This window comes from Phyllobates terribilis, unplaced genomic scaffold, assembly GCF_046119375.1.
Source record: "Phyllobates terribilis strain yellow unplaced genomic scaffold, ASM4611937v1 Scaffold_63__1_contigs__length_7903474, whole genome shotgun sequence".
Taxonomy (NCBI): Eukaryota; Metazoa; Chordata; class Amphibia; order Anura; family Dendrobatidae; genus Phyllobates; species Phyllobates terribilis.
In genome coordinates this window covers 7,582,057-7,596,208 of record NW_027362823.1, presented here as the reverse complement: position 1 = coordinate 7,596,208, position 14,152 = coordinate 7,582,057, and the positions used below count along the sequence as shown (strand labels likewise).

The window sequence follows — 14,152 nt, the reverse complement described above, 5'->3', positions numbered from 1 at the left end:
CTTTTGGATAAACAGACATATTAGGCAAGCATTTTGGAGCTTTCACCTAAATAACTACAGGTGGTGAGATAAGCTGCACAATATAATTGACCTTTCAGTATATTGTTGCACACACACCATCTATTTAGCAAATGCCCTTGTTATCAACAGCAGCCTTTTAAACTCACCTGAGCTAACAGGTATGTGCGCTGGTTACTCTGCTGCGCTTAAAATTTCTTTTTTGGTTTGCTACAATGCCTTTTCTGAAACGTTGTCTCCTTCTGCTGGAACACTGACTTCTTTCATTTAATGCCTGCAGACTATAAAAGAGAACCCAACCCAAAAAGTTTGGTTGATTAGTCTGTGGCATTCTGTTAAACTGTTGCTTATGGCGGTCTCTGTGAGCTTCTCAGCGACATTCAGCCAGCCAGGTATCCTGCCTGCAGTAGATGGAATGTGGCAATGGAACGCTGGCTGCGCGTGTCATAATAGGCTCTGAGCCTTTATATACCTATGCACAGCAGCAGCCACCTTCAGTCTGCTGCTGGACAGCCAGCAGCAGCAGCAGCAGGAGAGGTATGTAATCAGGAGCCCTCCTGCTAAGGGTAGACAGCTGCTCGTTCCACCCCACCCCCCGCCTTAATTGGTTCTCCTCCCTTCCAACGGTGTTGAGGCAGGTGGGAACAGCAGGGGGTGAAGGTGCTGTGTTTAAAGAGGTGGAGTTATGCAGATCTAAAACGCGTGGATTGCAGCAGCAGCAAGCCGAAAAGTGCAGGCATGTAAGGGATCTAGAGGTTGACAACATGTCTTCTTAACGGGAGTCCAGGAGCTCATCTCCACAAATGGACTTTTCAGGATCCTTGGGTGGCTCCGTAGTTTGAAACCAATTCTGGTTATCGCTTCTCGGCCTTTTGGCTAAGATCAAGTGTAGTATCTGTTCTTATCAGTTTAATATCTGATACGTCCCCTATCTGGGGACCATATATTAAATGGATTTTTAGAACAGGGAGATGGAAAAAGAGCTTGCTCTGTCCACTCCACGCATTGACCTGGTATTGCAGTATCTCCAGGACCGGTGCACCCCTTCTTTAATTCAGTTTCTAAAATCAGAAAGAATTGAATTCAATGTTTTTTGTTCATTTTGCTTGTTTGTCGGATTTGGGGATGGACTCTTTGGCTTTGCTTTTCTTCTCCTCATTGGATTTTTCATGTTCAAAGTTGCAGAAGCCAGATTACAAGCTCATTTTGGTTCAACTTCAGCAACTGTGCATTGCATTGCCATGTAATGTGATGCAATGCTATCTTTCTAGCTCTCCCTTTTTACTTCCTTTTGGATAAACAGACATATTAGGCAAGCATTTTGGAGCTTTCACCTAAATAACTACAGGTGGTGAGATAAGCTGCACAATATAATTGACCTTTCAGTATATTGTTGCACACACACCATCTATTTAGCAAATGCCCTTGTTATCAACAGCAGCCTTTTAAACTCACCTGAGCTAACAGGTATGTGCGCTGGTTACTCTGCTGCGCTTAAAATTTCTTTTTTGGTTTGCTACAATGCCTTTTCTGAAACGTTGTCTCCTTCTGCTGGAACACTGACTTCTTTCATTTAATGCCTGCAGACTATAAAAGAGAACCCAACCCAAAAAGTTTGGTTGATTAGTCTGTGGCATTCTGTTAAACTGTTGCTTATGGCGGTCTCTGTGAGCTTCTCAGCGACATTCAGCCAGCCAGGTATCCTGCCTGCAGTAGATGGAATGTGGCAATGGAACGCTGGCTGCGCGTGTCATAATAGGCTCTGAGCCTTTATATACCTGTGCACAGCAGCAGCCACCTTCAGTCTGCTGCTGGACAGCCAGCAGCAGCAGCAGCAGGAGAGGTATGTAATCAGGAGCCCTCCTGCTAAGGGTAGACAGCTGCTCGTTCCACCCCACCCCCCGCCTTAATTGGTTCTCCTCCCTTCCAACGGTGTTGAGGCGGGTGGGAACAGCAGGGGGTGAAGGTGCTGTGTTTAAAGAGGTGGAGTTATGCAGATCTAAAACGCGTGGATTGCAGCAGCAGCAAGCCGAAAAGTGCAGGCATGTAAGGGATCTAGAGGTTGACAACATGTCTTCTTAACGGGAGTCCAGGAGCTCATCTCCACAAATGTACTTTTCAGGATCCTTGGGTGGCTCCGTAGTTTGAAACCAATTCTGGTTATCGCTTCTCGGCCTTTTGGCTAAGATCAAGTGTAGTATCTGTTCTTATCAGTTTAATATCTGATACGTCCCCTATCTGGGGACCATATATTAAATGGATTTTTAGAACAGGGAGATGGAAAAAGAGCTTGCTCTGTCCACTCCACGCATTGACCTGGTATTGCAGTATCTCCAGGACCGGTGCACCCCTTCTTTAATGCAGTTTCTAAAATCAGAAAGAATTGAATTCAATGTTTTTTGTTCATTATGCTTGTTTGTCGGATTTGGGGATGGACTCTTTGGCTTTGCTTTTCTTCTCCTCATTGGATTTTTCATGTTCAAAGTTGCAGAAGCCAGATTACAAGCTCATTTTGGTTCAACTTCAGCAACTGTGCATTGCATTGCCATGTAATGTGATGCAATGCTATCTTTCTAGCTCTCCCTTTTTACTTCCTTTTGGATAAACAGACATATTAGGCAAGCATTTTGGAGCTTTCACCTAAATAACTACAGGTGGTGAGATAAGCTGCACAATATAATTGACCTTTCAGTATATTGTTGCACACACACCATCTATTTAGCAAATGCCCTTGTTATCAACAGCAGCCTTTTAAACTCACCTGAGCTAACAGGTATGTGCGCTGGTTACTCTGCTGCGCTTAAAATTTCTTTTTTGGTTTGCTACAATGCCTTTTCTGAAACGTTGTCTCCTTCTGCTGGAACACTGACTTCTTTCATTTAATGCCTGCAGACTATAAAAGAGAACCCAACCCAAAAAGTTTGGTTGATTAGTCTGTGGCATTCTGTTAAACTGTTGCTTATGGCGGTCTCTGTGAGCTTCTCAGCGACATTCAGCCAGCCAGGTATCCTGCCTGCAGTAGATGGAATGTGGCAATGGAACGCTGGCTGCGCGTGTCATAATAGGCTCTGAGCCTTTATATACCTGTGCACAGCAGCAGCCACCTTCAGTCTGCTGCTGGACAGCCAGCAGCAGCAGCAGCAGGAGAGGTATGTAATCAGGAGCCCTCCTGCTAAGGGTAGACAGCTGCTCGTTCCACCCCACCCCCCGCCTTAATTGGTTCTCCTCCCTTCCAACGGTGTTGAGGCGGGTGGGAACAGCAGGGGGTGAAGGTGCTGTGTTTAAAGAGGTGGAGTTATGCAGATCTAAAACGCGTGGATTGCAGCAGCAGCAAGCCGAAAAGTGCAGGCATGTAAGGGATCTAGAGGTTGACAACATGTCTTCTTAACGGGAGTCCAGGAGCTCATCTCCACAAATGGACTTTTTAGGATCCTTGGGTGGCTCCGTAGTTTGAAACCAATTCTGGTTATCGCTTCTCGGCCTTTTGGCTACGACCAAGTGTTGTTGCTGGAAGACTCCAAAGCCTATCGCATCCTCGGCCTTGAGGCATCGGCAGTTCTACTGTCTTAAGCCTCCTGCTGCTATAGGGGGTGTGCGTGCTGAAGAGAACCAAGAAGGCGATCGACTTATCTGAATATGGCGATGGCGACATCGGCTACTCTCCGTTCTGCTGGAGCTGGCGACTTGAAGATCAAGAACTCTTTCAAGATTGAAGTTGAAGAGCGAGCCCGTGACAAGTTCTCCCTGTCTTTCTTCGTGAGGAAGGTCCTGCTTGAGATCCTGCAGGTGAAAAGGGAGAACATTCTGGCACTTCAAGATGCTCCTGGACGCTTTGTGCTTACCCTGACCTCTGAAGTGGCATCTCAGAATTTTTACCATCAGATCAAGCTGAGACTTCAGGAGGAAGATCTTAAAGGACTGTGTTTTGTGACCCTCTGCCTGGCAGAAGAGAAGTCTGTGGGGGTTCATATGAGCAATCCGCATGTCTCTGAAAAGGATGTGGCTGCGTTTCTGCATAACTATTGCTCTGAGGTCCACTTTTCTCACAAAATCATGAACTCTGAGAGGTTGTGGACCGGAAAATACAAGTTCATCGTGAAGCTGAGAGAAGGTTTGGGAATTGGTGGACTCATTCATCCGCCTCAGAGCTTCCTGATTGGCAGAGAGAGAGGAAGACTCTTCTATCCAGGGATGCCTATCTTCTGCAGAAAATGTATGGACTTTGGGCATTCCTTTGAGAGCTGCAAGAGGAGAACGCTCTTTGCAAGAAGTGCTATCAAAAAGGACATGTCACTCTGAACTGCCCAAATCAGATGATCTGTAATATCTGCCGTATCCCTGGGCACTCTTTTCGGGATTGTCCGTTGAGAAAAAAGACCTTCAGCTATGCAGATGCAGCTCGGGGGGGAGCCCCTCCGAAGCGGTCCAGTCCTGAAGAACAAACAGACAAATCCAAGGACCCTCCCGGGAACCCTTCTGGGGATCCGCCCAAGGACACTGCTGGGGACCCGCCTGGGGATAGCATTGTTCTCAAGGATTGGTCGGAGAGTCCAGATGGTCATGTGGTGGAGGAGAATCCAGCTGAGTCTGAAGTGGAGATGGGAGAGGAGTCTTCTAAGGAGGCTGGTGGTGAGGAGGAGGAGGAGGAGATTAACATTGACGTGGAGGTTTTGAGGAAAAGGAAAAAGGAGAAGTCGAGTTTGTTTAAGGGAGAGAGCGCCAGCAAAAGACCTGCTGGGCGTTTGAAAATAGTCCTCCCTAATTACTCACCTAAACCGATCATCTCAGTTCCTAAACCTGTAAACCCATCTGATCCGGTGAACATCGAGGAATTCTCAGACACGGACGTTTCTGCGGGTCCCTCTACCCTGGTCGGATTCATGTCAGATACGGACTCAAGCTCTGTTTAAATGATTTATGGCTACACTCAAAATTGCCTCACTAAATGTGAGGAGTTTAAAGGGCTCTGTCAAGAGAGCTGCTTTATTTTCTTACCTGATGACTTTAGATGCTGATATTTTTTTACTTCAAGAATGCGGCATTGACCATGACCCTAACTATAACAAACTAAGGGAAGATTGGGCGAACGGACCTTCCATCTGGTCCGGTGAAAATGGATCGCGTGCTACTGGTATTGGCGTCCTGTTTAAAAACAAAGACTTTAAGGTTACCTCGTTCACTGAAGTTGAACCTGGACGTGCACTAGTTGTTAATGTGAGTTACTGTGGATCCGAGTTCAAGCTGATTAATGTTTATGCATCTCCGATTAAAGAGGAAAGATCCAGTTTATTAGATATCATCAAACTCTTTATACCTGGTCCTACACCAACTGTGGTTGGCGGTGACTTCAATTGTATCCGGTCTGATGAAAATAGGACATCAGGTACTAGAAGGAAAGACAAAACTGAGATGCAGTTAAAAAATCTAATCGACGATACTTGCCTGAATGATGTCTGGAGAGTAAAGAATACCTCTGAACCAGGATACACTTGGGAGAACAATCTTCTAAAATCAAGAATTGACTTTGTTCTGACATCACAGAGTTTTAAAGTGAATAAAGTGGATCTAACAGGTAACATCTTTTCTGACCACAAAACGTTAATTACTCACTTGGAATTGCCCAGTCTAGAGAAAGGGCGAGGTGTCTGGAAGTTGAACACTCTGCTGCTGGAAGATGAAAGTATAAAAGAGGAATTTTTGAAATTTTATAAAAAACTACAGGGGAAAAAACATTATTACAAAAGAATTCTAGAATGGTGGGAGTATGTGAAGTCTCAAATTAGACATTTTTTTCTCTTAGCTGGCAAAAGGAAGGCCAGACAGAATCAGAAATGGTTTAAAGACCTGAATACAAAACTGCAAACAGGTTACAAACTCAGAAATGCAGGGATAGATATGGAGGATGTTATTTTACAAGTCAAAGAAGACATTAAAAAAGCAATTGAACAGAAAGGCAAAGAAATAATTTTCAACGCCAAGGTAGAACATATGGAAAAAAATGAAACATGTTCCAGGTTCTTTTTCAAAAAATCTTTAGAACCCAAAGAATTAATTAAAGAACTTGATGGTGAAACAACTAAAGATGGACTGTTGGACAAAGCGCAAACTTTTTATCAAAATCTTTTTAGCGAAAAGAAAATTGACGCTGATTTTTTACCTGATGCTCTTAATTCATTGCAGAATCACCTTGAAAAGCAAGATCAAGAGTTGTTGATTGAAGATATCTGTGAAGAAGAACTGCTAAGTGCAATCAAAAGCTTTTCTAGAGGAAAAACACCGGGTACTGACGGACTACAAATTGAATTTTATCTTACTTTTTGGGAGATTTTAAAAGACGACCTGTTTGAGATTTTTAAAGCTGTCTTTTTATGTGACAAATTGCCTGAATCTTGGAGAAGTGGTGTGGTCACCCTGCTTTTTAAAAAAGGAGATAAGACTAATCTAGAGAACTGGAGACCAATCACGTTACTCAACGTAGATTATAAAATTATGGCAAAAATCATGGTGAACAGAATGAAGAAGGTGATAGAGAAGGTCGTGCATCCTGATCAGGTATGTGGTGTGCCTGGTCGTACAATTGCAGAAAACTTGAATATTATACGGGACGCAATTTGGTATCAGCAAGAGAGGAAGCAAAAGCTAGCTCTTCTGTCCCTTGATTTCCAGAAAGCGTACGACAGAGTCTCTCATAAGTACCTGTATTCTGTGTTAAAGAAAATGAAATTCCCGGATGTTTTTATTAAGCACATTGCACTTTTATATGATGGAAGTTTTAGCAGGATTTTAATTAATGGTTTTTTATCTTCAGAAGTTGTTCTAAAGTCGGGCGTCAAACAAGGATGCCCACTTTCGCCTCTGCTCTTTATCTGCGCAATCGAGCCTCTACTGGCAATGTTGAGGAAAGATAAGATGGTGAAAGGTGTACCCATACCAGGTGGAAATGGACTAAGTACTAAGTCACTGGGGTACATGGATGACATCACGATCCTGTGCGACTCAGAACAATCGCTGAGAAGAGCAGTAAGAACTACTGATTTTTTCTGTTTAGCATCTGCCTTCAAACTGAACTTGGAGAAGAGCGAATGTCTTGGATTCGGTGATTGGTCAGATGCGCAGATTCCTCAACTTAAAATAAGAAGTGATAAGATCAAAATTTTAGGTGTTGTGTTTACAAAAAAGAATGATAGAGAAGAAAGTTGGCAGTTGGTGAAGGAGAAAATGCAAAAGAAGATAAGTTTATGGAAACTCAGAAAATTATCAATGGAAGGTAAAAACTTGATCATTAAGTCTTTGTTGTTGCCGATAATGTTGTTTTTAAGTATGGTGTACCCCCCGAATGAGAACACAGTAAAGTTTCTCCAGAGACAAATTTTTCTTTTTCTGTGGGGATCAAAAATGGAGAAGGTTCGAAGAGAGACAATGTACAAGCAGCATAAATATGGTGGAAAGAATATCCCAAATATCAAAAAAATTTTGTACCTAAAGTTCTTTAGTTTTTGCTTCAAAATGACCAATCTAAGAACTCATTGGTCTTTCTACTTAAGATATGCAGCTGGAGATATCTTTAGGAAAAGAAAGTGGATAACATTGCCCCCAAATTCTCCTGTCCTAATTACACCGCCAAAACAATATGTCTTACTAGAAAAAACAATTAGACTTTATAACTTACCTGAAGTAGATGTGGACATGCTGTCAAATTCAAGAAGACTGGCTCTAGAGACAAAGAGAAAAGAAACGATGACAGCAGTGGCAAACTTTACATACACTAAAAGTGGAAGAATTTGGAGAATGACTTATGCACCTTATCTAACAAATGAATATAAAGACTTGGCATGGGCAATAGTGCAAGAATGTGTTCCTGTTAGATTTTTTCAACACAGAAGGGGATTGTGCAATACTGCAAGATGCCCTAGAACAGGCTGTGTTAGAGAGGAAACAGTTTTACACACCTTTTGGAACTGTTTTTATGCCCAAAATGTCTGGAAAGAAGTTGGAAGTCTCTTAAAGTTTGTTACTGGTCTTAAGTTTTTAAATCACGAAGTAGTTTTATATGGAAATTTTACATGTCAATCAAAAGAAAAAGAAAGAGTCATTTGGATAATGATAAATGGAATAAAGAATGCGCTATGGAAAGTCCGAAACATATTGCTTTTTAAAAGAGATTTTATAAGTGAAAGTGAATGCATAAAATTAGCACTAAGTGAAATATATATTTATTACCTGTTAGATCTGAAGAGAATTGGGAAAAAAAGAGCCAAGAGTCTATGGAACTTTCATCTGTGGAACCTTGTAGCATGAACAGATTATAAGGCAAGAGAAATATTAGAAGAGAAATAACAACTGAAATATAAGAACAAAATGAAAAAGAAAAAAATCTGTTCTTATCAGTTTAATATCTGATACGTCCCCTATCTGGGGACCATATATTAAATGGATTTTTAGAACAGGGAGATGGAAAAAGAGCTTGCTCTGTCCACTCCACGCATTGACCTGGTATTGCAGTATCTCCAGGACCGGTGCACCCCTTCTTTAATGCAGTTTCTAAAATCAGAAAGAATTGAATTCAATGTTTTTTGTTCATTTTGCTTGTTTGTCGGATTTGGGGATGGACTCTTTGGCTTTGCTTTTCTTCTCCTCATTGGATTTTTCATGTTCAAAGTTGCAGAAGCCAGATTACAAGCTCATTTTGGTTCAACTTCAGCAACTGTGCATTGCATTGCCATGTAATGTGATGCAATGCTATCTTTCTAGCTCTCCCTTTTTACTTCCTTTTGGATAAACAGACATATTAGGCAAGCATTTTGGAGCTTTCACCTAAATAACTACAGGTGGTGAGATAAGCTGCACAATATAATTGACCTTTCAGTATATTGTTGCACACACACCATCTATTTAGCAAATGCCCTTGTTATCAACAGCAGCCTTTTAAACTCACCTGAGCTAACAGGTATGTGCGCTGGTTACTCTGCTGCGCTTAAAATTTCTTTTTTGGTTTGCTACAATGCCTTTTCTGAAACGTTGTCTCCTTCTCCTGGAACACTGACTTCTTTCATTTAATGCCTGCAGACTATAAAAGAGAACCCAACCCAAAAAGTTTGGTTGATTAGTCTGTGGCATTCTGTTAAACTGTTGCTTATGGCGGTCTCTGTGAGCTTCTCAGCGACATTCAGCCAGCCAGGTATCCTGCCTGCAGTAGATGGAATGTGGCAATGGAACGCTGGCTGCGCGTGTCATAATAGGCTCTGAGCCTTTATATACCTGTGCACAGCAGCAGCCACCTTCAGTCTGCTGCTGGACAGCCAGCAGCAGCAGCAGCAGGAGAGGTATGTAATCAGGAGCCCTCCTGCTAAGGGTAGACAGCTGCTCGTTCCACCCCACCCCCCGCCTTAATTGGTTCTCCTCCCTTCCAACGGTGTTGAGGCGGGTGGGAACAGCAGGGGGTGAAGGTGCTGTGTTTAAAGAGGTGGAGTTATGCAGATCTAAAACGCGTGGATTGCAGCAGCAGCAAGCCGAAAAGTGCAGGCATGTAAGGGATCTAGAGGTTGACAACATGTCTTCTTAACGGGAGTCCAGGAGCTCATCTCCACAAATGGACTTTTCAGGATCCTTGGGTGGCTCCGTAGTTTGAAACCAATTCTGGTTATCGCTTCTCGGCCTTTTGGCTAAGATCAAGTGTAGTATCTGTTCTTATCAGTTTAATATCTGATACGTCCCCTATCTGGGGACCATATATTAAATGGATTTTTAGAACAGGGAGATGGAAAAAGAGCTTGCTCTGTCCACTCCACGCATTGACCTGGTATTGCAGTATCTCCAGGACCGGTGCACCCCTTCTTTAATGCAGTTTCTAAAATCAGAAAGAATTGAATTCAATGTTTTTTGTTCATTTTGCTTGTTTGTCGGATTTGGGGATGGACTCTTTGGCTTTGCTTTTCTTCTCCTCATTGGATTTTTCATGTTCAAAGTTGCAGAAGCCAGATTACAAGCTCATTTTGGTTCAACTTCAGCAACTGTGCATTGCATTGCCATGTAATGTGATGCAATGCTATCTTTCTAGCTCTCCCTTTTTACTTCCTTTTGGATAAACAGACATATTAGGCAAGCATTTTGGAGCTTTCACCTAAATAACTACAGGTGGTGAGATAAGCTGCACAATATAATTGACCTTTCAGTATATTGTTGCACACACACCATCTATTTAGCAAATGCCCTTGTTATCAACAGCAGCCTTTTAAACTCACCTGAGCTAACAGGTATGTGCGCTGGTTACTCTGCTGCGCTTAAAATTTCTTTTTTGGTTTGCTACAATGCCTTTTCTGAAACGTTGTCTCCTTCTGCTGGAACACTGACTTCTTTCATTTAATGCCTGCAGACTATAAAAGAGAACCCAACCCAAAAAGTTTGGTTGATTAGTCTGTGGCATTCTGTTAAACTGTTGCTTATGGCGGTCTCTGTGAGCTTCTCAGCGACATTCAGCCAGCCAGGTATCCTGCCTGCAGTAGATGGAATGTGGCAATGGAACGCTGGCTGCGCGTGTCATAATAGGCTCTGAGCCTTTATATACCTGTGCACAGCAGCAGCCACCTTCAGTCTGCTGCTGGACAGCCAGCAGCAGCAGCAGCAGGAGAGGTATGTAATCAGGAGCCCTCCTGCTAAGGGTAGACAGCTGCTCGTTCCACCCCTCCCCCCGCCTTAATTGGTTCTCCTCCCTTCCAACGGTGTTGAGGCGGGTGGGAACAGCAGGGGGTGAAGGTGCTGTGTTTAAAGAGGTGGAGTTATGCAGATCTAAAACGCGTGGATTGCAGCAGCAGCAAGCCGAAAAGTGCAGGCATGTAAGGGATCTAGAGGTTGACAACATGTCTTCTTAACGGGAGTCCAGGAGCTCATCTCCACAAATGGACTTTTCAGGATCCTTGGGTGGCTCCGTAGTTTGAAACCAATTCTGGTTATCGCTTCTCGGCCTTTTGGCTAAGATCAAGTGTAGTATCTGTTCTTATCAGTTTAATATCTGATACGTCCCCTATCTGGGGACCATATATTAAATGGATTTTTAGAACAGGGAGATGGAAAAAGAGCTTGCTCTGTCCACTCCACGCATTGACCTGGTATTGCAGTATCTCCAGGACCGGTGCACCCCTTCTTTAATGCAGTTTCTAAAATCAGAAAGAATTGAATTCAATGTTTTTTGTTCATTTTGCTTGTTTGTCGGATTTGGGGATGGACTCTTTGGCTTTGCTTTTCTTCTCCTCATTGGATTTTTCATGTTCAAAGTTGCAGAAGCCAGATTACAAGCTCATTTTGGTTCAACTTCAGCAACTGTGCATTGCATTGCCATGTAATGTGATGCAATGCTATCTTTCTAGCTCTCCCTTTTTACTTCCTTTTGGATAAACAGACATATTAGGCAAGCATTTTGGAGCTTTCACCTAAATAACTACAGGTGGTGAGATAAGCTGCACAATATAATTGACCTTTCAGTATATTGTTGCACACACACCATCTATTTAGCAAATGCCCTTGTTATCAACAGCAGCCTTTTAAACTCACCTGAGCTAACAGGTATGTGCGCTGGTTACTCTGCTGCGCTTAAAATTTCTTTTTTGGTTTGCTACAATGCCTTTTCTGAAACGTTGTCTCCTTCTGCTGGAACACTGACTTCTTTCATTTAATGCCTGCAGACTATAAAAGAGAACCCAACCCAAAAAGTTTGGTTGATTAGTCTGTGGCATTCTGTTAAACTGTTGCTTATGGCGGTCTCTGTGAGCTTCTCAGCGACATTCAGCCAGCCAGGTATCCTGCCTGCAGTAGATGGAATGTGGCAATGGAACGCTGGCTGCGCGTGTCATAATAGGCTCTGAGCCTTTATATACCTGTGCACAGCAGCAGCCACCTTCAGTCTGCTGCTGGACAGCCAGCAGCAGCAGCAGCAGGAGAGGTATGTAATCAGGAGCCCTCCTGCTAAGGGTAGACAGCTGCTCGTTCCACCCCACCCCCCGCCTTAATTGGTTCTCCTCCCTTCCAACGGTGTTGAGGCGGGTGGGAACAGCAGGGGGTGAAGGTGCTGTGTTTAAAGAGGTGGAGTTATGCAGATCTAAAACGCGTGGATTGCAGCAGCAGCAAGCCGAAAAGTGCAGGCATGTAAGGGATCTAGAGGTTGACAACATGTCTTCTTAACGGGAGTCCAGGAGCTCATCTCCACAAATGGACTTTTCAGGATCCTTGGGTGGCTCCGTAGTTTGAAACCAATTCTGGTTATCGCTTCTCGGCCTTTTGGCTAAGATCAAGTGTAGTATCTGTTCTTATCAGTTTAATATCTGATACGTCCCCTATCTGGGGACCATATATTAAATGGATTTTTAGAACAGGGAGATGGAAAAAGAGCTTGCTCTGTCCACTCCACGCATTGACCTGGTATTGCAGTATCTCCAGGACCGGTGCACCCCTTCTTTAATGCAGTTTCTAAAATCAGAAAGAATTGAATTCAATGTTTTTTGTTCATTTTGCTTGTTTGTCGGATTTGGGGATGGACTCTTTGGCTTTGCTTTTCTTCTCCTCATTGGATTTTTCATGTTCAAAGTTGCAGAAGCCAGATTACAAGCTCATTTTGGTTCAACTTCAGCAACTGTGCATTGCATTGCCATGTAATGTGATGCAATGCTATCTTTCTAGCTCTCCCTTTTTACTTCCTTTTGGATAAACAGACATATTAGGCAAGCATTTTGGAGCTTTCACCTAAATAACTACAGGTGGTGAGATAAGCTGCACAATATAATTGACCTTTCAGTATATTGTTGCACACACACCATCTATTTAGCAAATGCCCTTGTTATCAACAGCAGCCTTTTAAACTCACCTGAGCTAACAGGTATGTGCGCTGGTTACTCTGCTGCGCTTAAAATTTCTTTTTTGGTTTGCTACAATGCCTTTTCTGAAACGTTGTCTCCTTCTGCTGGAACACTGACTTCTTTCATTTAATGCCTGCAGACTATAAAAGAGAACCCAACCCAAAAAGTTTGGTTGATTAGTCTGTGGCATTCTGTTAAACTGTTGCTTATGGCGGTCTCTGTGAGCTTCTCAGCGACATTCAGCCAGCCAGGTATCCTGCCTGCAGTAGATGGAATGTGGCAATGGAACGCTGGCTGCGCGTGTCATAATAGGCTCTGAGCCTTTATATACCTGTGCACAGCAGCAGCCACCTTCAGTCTGCTGCTGGACAGCCAGCAGCAGCAGCAGCAGGAGAGGTATGTAATCAGGAGCCCTCCTGCTAAGGGTAGACAGCTGCTCGTTCCACCCCACCCCCCGCCTTAATTGGTTCTCCTCCCTTCCAACGGTGTTGAGGCGGGTGGGAACAGCAGGGGGTGAAGGTGCTGTGTTTAAAGAGGTGGAGTTATGCAGATCTAAAACGCGTGGATTGCAGCAGCAGCAAGCCGAAAAGTGCAGGCATGTAAGGGATCTAGAGGTTGACAACATGTCTTCTTAACGGGAGTCCAGGAGCTCATCTCCACAAATGGACTTTTCAGGATCCTTGGGTGGCTCCGTAGTTTGAAACCAATTCTGGTTATCGCTTCTCGGCCTTTTGGCTAAGATCAAGTGTAGTATCTGTTCTTATCAGTTTAATATCTGATACGTCCCCTATCTGGGGACCATATATTAAATGGATTTTTAGAACAGGGAGATGGAAAAAGAGCTTGCTCTGTCCACTCCACGCATTGACCTGGTATTGCAGTATCTCCAGGACCGGTGCACCCCTTCTTTAATGCAGTTTCTAAAATCAGAAAGAATTGAATTCAATGTTTTTTGTTCATTTTGCTTGTTTGTCGGATTTGGGGATGGACTCTTTGGCTTTGCTTTTCTTCTCCTCATTGGATTTTTCATGTTCAAAGTTGCAGAAGCCAGATTACAAGCTCATTTTGGTTCAACTTCAGCAACTGTGCATTGCATTGCCATGTAATGTGATGCAATGCTATCTTTCTAGCTCTCCCTTTTTACTTCCTTTTGGATAAACAGACATATTAGGCAAGCATTTTGGAGCTTTCACCTAAATAACTACAGGTGGTGAGATAAGCTGCACAATATAATTGACCTTTCAGTATATTGTTGCACACACACCATCTATTTAGCAAATGCCCTTGTT

The 14,152-nt window shown here is 43.2% G+C and overlaps 7 non-coding genes across 7 annotated transcripts; all 7 read left to right on the top strand.

Moving 5' to 3' along the window:
• The first annotated feature begins 874 nt into the window (after nt 1–874).
• Nucleotides 875–1,065, top strand: LOC141192910 (U2 spliceosomal RNA). The gene has a single exon (XR_012266214.1). It is a non-coding gene; the product is annotated as a U2 spliceosomal RNA (small nuclear RNA).
• A 1,115-nt stretch (nt 1,066–2,180) lies between these two features.
• LOC141192909 (U2 spliceosomal RNA) lies at nt 2,181–2,371 on the top strand. Its single transcript, XR_012266213.1, has one exon. It is a non-coding gene; the product is annotated as a U2 spliceosomal RNA (small nuclear RNA).
• Nucleotides 2,372–8,363: 5,992 nt separating this feature from the next.
• LOC141192545 (U2 spliceosomal RNA) lies at nt 8,364–8,545 on the top strand. The gene has a single exon (XR_012265918.1). It is a non-coding gene; the product is annotated as a U2 spliceosomal RNA (small nuclear RNA).
• Nucleotides 8,546–9,660: 1,115 nt separating this feature from the next.
• LOC141192907 (U2 spliceosomal RNA) lies at nt 9,661–9,851 on the top strand. Its single transcript, XR_012266211.1, has one exon. It is a non-coding gene; the product is annotated as a U2 spliceosomal RNA (small nuclear RNA).
• A 1,115-nt stretch (nt 9,852–10,966) lies between these two features.
• LOC141192906 (U2 spliceosomal RNA) lies at nt 10,967–11,157 on the top strand. Its single transcript, XR_012266210.1, has one exon. It is a non-coding gene; the product is annotated as a U2 spliceosomal RNA (small nuclear RNA).
• A 1,115-nt stretch (nt 11,158–12,272) lies between these two features.
• Nucleotides 12,273–12,463, top strand: LOC141192905 (U2 spliceosomal RNA). The gene has a single exon (XR_012266209.1). It is a non-coding gene; the product is annotated as a U2 spliceosomal RNA (small nuclear RNA).
• Nucleotides 12,464–13,578: 1,115 nt separating this feature from the next.
• Nucleotides 13,579–13,769, top strand: LOC141192904 (U2 spliceosomal RNA). The gene has a single exon (XR_012266208.1). It is a non-coding gene; the product is annotated as a U2 spliceosomal RNA (small nuclear RNA).
• The last annotated feature ends 383 nt before the right edge of the window (nt 13,770–14,152 follow it).